Source organism: Bubalus kerabau, chromosome 11 (assembly GCF_029407905.1).
Source record: "Bubalus kerabau isolate K-KA32 ecotype Philippines breed swamp buffalo chromosome 11, PCC_UOA_SB_1v2, whole genome shotgun sequence".
Classification (NCBI taxonomy): Eukaryota; Metazoa; Chordata; class Mammalia; order Artiodactyla; family Bovidae; genus Bubalus; species Bubalus kerabau.
In genome coordinates this window covers 2,160,465-2,167,372 of record NC_073634.1, presented here as the reverse complement: position 1 = coordinate 2,167,372, position 6,908 = coordinate 2,160,465, and the positions used below count along the sequence as shown (strand labels likewise).

General features: G+C 56.6%; 1 long non-coding RNA gene across 1 annotated transcript; it reads left to right on the top strand.

Moving 5' to 3' along the window:
• The first annotated feature begins 303 nt into the window (after positions 1-303).
• On the top strand, positions 304-6,172 carry LOC129622669 (uncharacterized). Its single transcript, XR_008700108.1, has 3 exons — positions 304-411; positions 3,134-3,332; positions 6,055-6,172. It is a non-coding gene; the product is annotated as an uncharacterized LOC129622669 (long non-coding RNA).
• Positions 6,173-6,908: the final 736 nt, after the last annotated feature.

Here is a 6,908-nt window from a genome sequence, read left to right as displayed (position 1 = left end):
TCCTCTCCATTTCTGACTCCGACCACAGGGTCCCTGCAGGGTTGGGACAGGAGAGTCAGGCCTCGTCTTGTCTGAGTAATGGAACTCTGCTTGCCTCTTGAGTCGTTCAGTGGGTTTCAGGCCCCTTGTCGAGCTGTGTGTGGAACCTGCGGGTGTTTCCAGAAGATGCACAGGGGTGTCATTGCCCCTTCATTTTGTGCCTTCCCCCACAGGGTTGCCTTCAAAGAGGTGTCCGGGCATCGGGTTCATTTCAAGAGCGGACCAGGAAATCGGGGTCGTTCGGCATGTGGCAGCACCAACGTGGCTCATCTCGAATTTCCTCGTGAGACCAGCATCATCCTGAGGTGCGCCGGGAAGGCCGGGAACACCTTCCACACAAAGAAGGGGAATCGACTCTCCTGTCGTGATCAGGTGGGGAGATGGGGCTCAGATGAAGTGGGGCCGGGACTCTAGGTGTTCCACTCGAGGGAACCCGGCATTTCAGGGAACTTTAGGGGTCGCAACAAGGGAGCCAAGTACCGTTTCCCACTTCAGGACGGAACATGTGACTTCCCTGGGGACGCTGTAGCGGGCAAGGGCCTCATTCTGTGAAGACGTTGGAACCACGTCGTTTTTCTTGAGTTGAGTCTGGATTCTCGAAAACGACGGGGATTTCAGGCTTCCTCTTGGGTTGGCCCTGGGAAGCCCAATCTTCCCCTGGAGTTGCGAGGGAAAGCTCGGGGTTCTGCTCGAGTCACTACAGGGCCAAAGAGACCTCATCGAGGCGTGTGTCCAGGACCTAATATTCCTCTCAAGGGAAGACAGGGATCTCGGGTTTCCATTCCAGACTCCCCCAGGGAGTCAGGCCTCGCCTCGAGGGGAAGCAGAGGACTCCGCTTTCCTCTCAAGTCGCGACACGGATCTCTTGGAGCCCAATGAGTGGACTCAAGGGTGTCGAGCCTCCTCTTCAGTTTGGAGAGAGGACTCGGGATTGCTCTCCAGGCCAGGCAGGAAAAGAAGGCCCTCATCTAGCGATGAAGGGGGCGTCTCATGGGTTTCCTCAGGCTGCGGCTCCCATGGGGGTTTTCTCACGAGGCACGACGAGGACCTCAGGGAGCCTCTCGTGCGGTGCCAGGGAACTCATGTCTCCATGCGCATGGCGAGGGGAAGCTGGTCATCACTCTCGAGTCATGGGAAGTGACTAGGGCCTCAAGACGCGTTGAAGAAGGACTCTCGAGGTCTTTCTCGGGTGGCGGCGGGAAACCCTCGTTTCCCTCGACTTCTGCAGGGGACTATAGGGAACTTCCCATGGTGACTCTGAGAGGTGAGGGATGCTGTGGAGTTGGCAGGGCCTCTCGGGACTCTGCTGGGTTCGGCGCAATGGAAGAGGGCCTCATCTCGAGGGGAGGCAGGAACCTCAGGCTTCCTCTCCGATTCTGACTCCGACTGCACGGTCCCTGCAGTGTTGGGACAGGAGAGTCATGCCTCGTCTTGTCTGAGGAATGGAATTCTGGTTGCCTCTCGAGTTGTTCCGGGAGTCTCAGACCCCTTGTCGAGCTGTGTGTAGACCCTGCGGGTTTTTCCGGATGATGCACGGGGGTGTCAGTGCCCCTTCGTGTTGTGCCTTCACTCACAGGGTTGCCTTCGAAGAGGTGTCCGGGCATCGGGTTCTTATCAAGAGCGGACCGGATAATCCGGGTCGTTCGGCACGTGGCACCTCACACATGGCTAGTCTCGAATTTCCTCCTGAGACCGGCCTCATCCTGAGGTGCACCAGGAAGGCCGGGAACCCCTTCCAGAGAAAGCAGGGGAATCGACTCTCCTGTCGCGATCAGGAGGGGAGAAGGGGCTCAGATGAAGTGGTGCCGGGACCCTCGGTGTTCCCCTCGAGGCACCCAGCGTGTCGGCGAACTTTTGCGGTCTCATCAAGGGTGTCAAGTACCGTTTCACACTTAAGGACGGAACATGGGACTTCCCTGGAGACGCCGGGAATTTCGGTCTTCCCCTGGAGTGAGACCGGTATGTTGGGGAACTTTGGGGTCGCATAAAGGGTGCCAAGTAGCATTTCGAACTTTAAGATGGAACGTGGGACTTCTCTTGAGACTCTAGCTGGCAAGGGCCTCATATTGCAATGAAGGGGGAACCACATGGTTTTTAAGACTTGAGGCTGAATTCTCGAATTACGATGGGAAATTCAGACTTCCTCTTGTGTTGACCGTGGGAAGACCAATCTTCCATTCAAATTGTGAGGGAGAGATGGAGGTTGCTCTCGAGTCACTGTAGGGCAAAATAGACCTCATCTAGGCTTGTGTCTAGGACATAATGTTCCACTCCAGGGGCGACAGGGATCTCGGGGTTGCATTTCAAACTCACCCGGGGAGTCAGGCCTCGTCTCGAGGGAAGCAAAGGACTCCGCTCTCCTCTCGAGTCGCACCGGGTATTTCTTGGACCCAACTGAGTGGCCTAAAGGGAGTCAATCCTCCTGTGAAGTTTGGAGAGAGGACCAGGGATTGCTCTCCAGGTCAGGCAGGAAAAGAAGGCCCCCATCTCTCCTTGACGGGGGCATCTTGTGGTTTTTCTCGAACTGTGGCGCCACTGTGTGTTTTCTCACGAGGTACGATGGGGTACTCAGGGAGCCTCTTGTGTGGTACTAGGGAAGTCAGTTTTCCTGCTTGTGGCAAGGGGAGCGCGTCCTTGCTCTGGAGTCATGGTAGGGGAATCGGGCATCAAGAGACGTTGAAAAAGGACTCTCCAAGTCTTTCTCGGGTTACTTCAGGAAACTCTGGGTTCCCTCGACTTGTGCCAGTGACCTCAGGTAGCTTCTCAGGGAGCCTCTGAGAATTCAGGGATACTGTGGTGTTGGGAGGGGCCTCTCGGGACACCACTGAGTTTGGTTCAATGGAAGAGGGCCTCTTCTCTAGTTGAGGCAGGAACCTCAGGCTTCCTCTCCATTTCTGACTCCGACCGCAGGGTCCCTGCAGGGTTGGGACAGGAGAGTCAGGCCTCGTCTTGTCTGAGTAATGGAACTCTGCTTGCCTCTTGAGTCGTTCAGTGGGTTTCAGGCCCCTTGTCGAGCTGTGTGTGGAACCTGCGGGTGTTTCCAGAAGATGCACAGGGGTGTCATTGCCCCTTCATTTTGTGCCTTCCCCCACAGGGTTGCCTTCAAAGAGGTGTCCGGGCATCGGGTTCATTTCAAGAGCGGACCAGGAAATCGGGGTCGTTCGGCATGTGGCAGCACCAACGTGGCTCATCTCGAATTTCCTCGTGAGACCAGCATCATCCTGAGGTGCGCCGGGAAGGCCGGGAACACCTTCCACACAAAGAAGGGGAATCGACTCTCCTGTCGTGATCAGGTGGGGAGATGGGGCTCAGATGAAGTGGGGCCGGGACTCTAGGTGTTCCACTCGAGGGAACCCGGCATTTCAGGGAACTTTAGGGGTCGCAACAAGGGAGCCAAGTACCGTTTCCCACTTCAGGACGGAACATGTGACTTCCCTGGGGACGCTGTAGCGGGCAAGGGCCTCATTCTGTGAAGACGTTGGAACCACGTCGTTTTTCTTGAGTTGAGTCTGGATTCTCGAAAACGACGGGGATTTCAGGCTTCCTCTTGGGTTGGCCCTGGGAAGCCCAATCTTCCCCTGGAGTTGCGAGGGAAAGCTGGGGGTTCTGCTCGAGTCACTACAGGGCCAAAGAGACCTCATCGAGGCGTGTGTCCAGGACCTAATATTCCTCTCAAGGGAAGACAGGGATCTCGGGTTTCCATTCCAGACTCCCCCAGGGAGTCAGGCCTCGCCTCGAGGGGAAGCAGAGGACTCCGCTTTCCTCTCAAGTCGCGACACGGATCTCTTGGAGCCCAATGAGTGGACTCAAGGGTGTCGAGCCTCCTCTTCAGTTTGGAGAGAGGACTCGGGATTGCTCTCCAGGCCAGGCAGGAAAAGAAGGCCCTCATCTAGCGATGACGGGGGCGTCTCATGGGTTTCCTCAGGCTGCGGCTCCCATGGGGGTTTTCTCACGAGGCACGACGAGGACCTCAGGGAGCCTCTCGTGCGGTGCCAGGGAACTCATGTCTCCATGCGCATGGCGAGGGGAAGCTGGTCATCACTCTCGAGTCATGGGAAGTGACTAGGGCCTCAAGACGCGTTGAAGAAGGACTCTCGAGGTCTTTCTCGGGTGGCGGCGGGAAACCCTCGTTTCCCTCGACTTCTGCAGGGGACTATAGGGAACTTCCCATGGTGACTCTGAGAGGTGAGGGATGCTGTGGAGTTGGCAGGGCCTCTCGGGACTCTGCTGGGTTCGGCGCAATGGAAGAGGGCCTCATCTCGAGGGGAGGCAGGAACCTCAGGCTTCCTCTCCGATTCTGACTCCGACTGCACGGTCCCTGCAGTGTTGGGACAGGAGAGTCATGCCTCGTCTTGTCTGAGGAATGGAATTCTGGTTGCCTCTCGAGTTGTTCCGGGAGTCTCAGGCCCCTTGTCGAGCTGTGTGTAGACCCTGCGGGTTTTTCCGGATGATGCACGGGGGTGTCAGTGCCCCTTCGTGTTGTGCCTTCACTCACAGGGTTGCCTTCGAAGAGGTGTCCGGGCATCGGGTTCTTATCAAGAGTGGACCGGATAATCCGGGTCGTTCGGCACGTGGCACCTCACACATGGCTAGTCTCGAATTTCCTCCTGAGACCGGCCTCATCCTGAGGTGCACCAGGAAGGCCGGGAACCCCTTCCAGAGAAAGCAGGGGAATCGACTCTCCTGTCGCGATCAGGAGGGGAGAAGGGGCTCAGATGAAGTGGTGCCGGGACCCTCGGTGTTCCCCTCGAGGCACCCAGCGTGTCGGCGAACTTTTGCGGTCTCATCAAGGGTGTCAAGTACCGTTTCACACTTAAGGACGGAACATGGGACTTCCCTGGAGAGGCCGGGAATTTCGGTCTTCCCCTGGAGTGAGACCGGTATGTTGGGGAACTTTGGGGTCGCATCAAGGGTGCCAAGTAGCATTTTGAACTTTAAGATGGAACGTGGGACTTCTCTTGAGACTCTAGCTGGCAAGGGCCTCATATTGCAATGAAGGGGGAACCACATGGTTTTTAAGACTTGAGGCTGAATTCTCGAATTACGATGGGAAATTCAGACTTCCTCTTGTGTTGACCGTGGGAAGACCAATCTTCCATTCAAATTGTGAGGGAGAGATGGAGGTTGCTCTCGAGTCACTGTAGGGCAAAATAGACCTCATCTAGGCTTGTGTCTAGGACATAATGTTCCACTCCAGGGGCGACAGGGATCTCGGGGTTGCATTTCAAACTCACCCGGGGAGTCAGGCCTCGTCTCGAGGGAAGCAAAGGACTCCGCTCTCCTCTCGAGTCGCACCGGGTATTTCTTGGACCCAACTGAGTGGCCTAAAGGGAGTCAATCCTCCTGTGAAGTTTGGAGAGAGGACCAGGGATTGCTCTCCAGGTCAGGCAGGAAAAGAAGGCCCCCATCTCTCCTTGACGGGGGCATCTTGTGGTTTTTCTCGAACTGTGGCGCCACTGTGTGTTTTCTCACGAGGTACGATGGGGTACTCAGGGAGCCTCTTGTGTGGTACTAGGGAAGTCAGTTTTCCTGCTTGTGGCAAGGGGAGCGCGTCCTTCCTCTGGAGTCATGGTAGGGGAATCGGGCATCAAGAGACGTTGAAAAAGGACTCTCCAAGTCTTTCTCGGGTTACTTCAGGAAACTCTGGGTTCCCTCGACTTGTGCCAGTGACCTCAGGTAGCTTCTCAGGGAGCCTCTGAGAATTCAGGGATACTGTGGTGTTGGGAGGGTCCTCTCGGGACACCACTGAGTTTGGTTCAATGGAAGAGGGCCTCTTCTCTAGTTGAGGCAGGAACCTCAGGCTTCCTCTCCATTTCTGACTCCGACCGCAGGGTCCCTGCAGGGTTGGGACAGGAGAGTCAGGCCTCGTCTTGTCTGAGTAATGGAACTCTGCTTGCCTCTTGAGTCGTTCAGTGGGTTTCAGGCCCCTTGTCGAGCTGTGTGTGGAACCTGCGGGTGTTTCCAGAAGATGCACAGGGGTGTCATTGCCCCTTCATTTTGTGCCTTCCCCCACAGGGTTGCCTTCAAAGAGGTGTCCGGGCATCGGGTTCATTTCAAGAGCGGACCAGGAAATCGGGGTCGTTCGGCATGTGGCAGCACCAACGTGGCTCATCTCGAATTTCCTCGTGAGACCAGCATCATCCTGAGGTGCGCCGGGAAGGCCGGGAACACCTTCCACACAAAGAAGGGGAATCGACTCTCCTGTCGTGATCAGGTGGGGAGATGGGGCTCAGATGAAGTGGGGCCGGGACTCTAGGTGTTCCACTCGAGGGAACCCGGCATTTCAGGGAACTTTAGGGGTCGCAACAAGGGAGCCAAGTACCGTTTCCCACTTCAGGACGGAACATGTGACTTCCCTGGGGACGCTGTAGCGGGCAAGGGCCTCATTCTGTGAAGACGTTGGAACCACGTCGTTTTTCTTGAGTTGAGTCTGGATTCTCGAAAACGACGGGGATTTCAGGCTTCCTCTTGGGTTGGCCCTGGGAAGCCCAATCTTCCCCTGGAGTTGCGAGGGAAAGCTGGGGGTTCTGCTCGAGTCACTACAGGGCCAAAGAGACCTCATCGAGGCGTGTGTCCAGGACCTAATATTCCTCTCAAGGGAAGACAGGGATCTCGGGTTTCCATTCCAGACTCCCCCAGGGAGTCAGGCCTCGCCTCGAGGGGAAGCAGAGGACTCCGCTTTCCTCTCAAGTCGCGACACGGATCTCTTGGAGCCCAATGAGTGGACTCAAGGGTGTCGAGCCTCCTCTTCAGTTTGGAGAGAGGACTCGGGATTGCTCTCCAGGCCAGGCAGGAAAAGAAGGCCCTCATCTAGCGATGACGGGGGCGTCTCATGGGTTTCCTCAGGCTGCGGCTCCCATGGGGGTTTT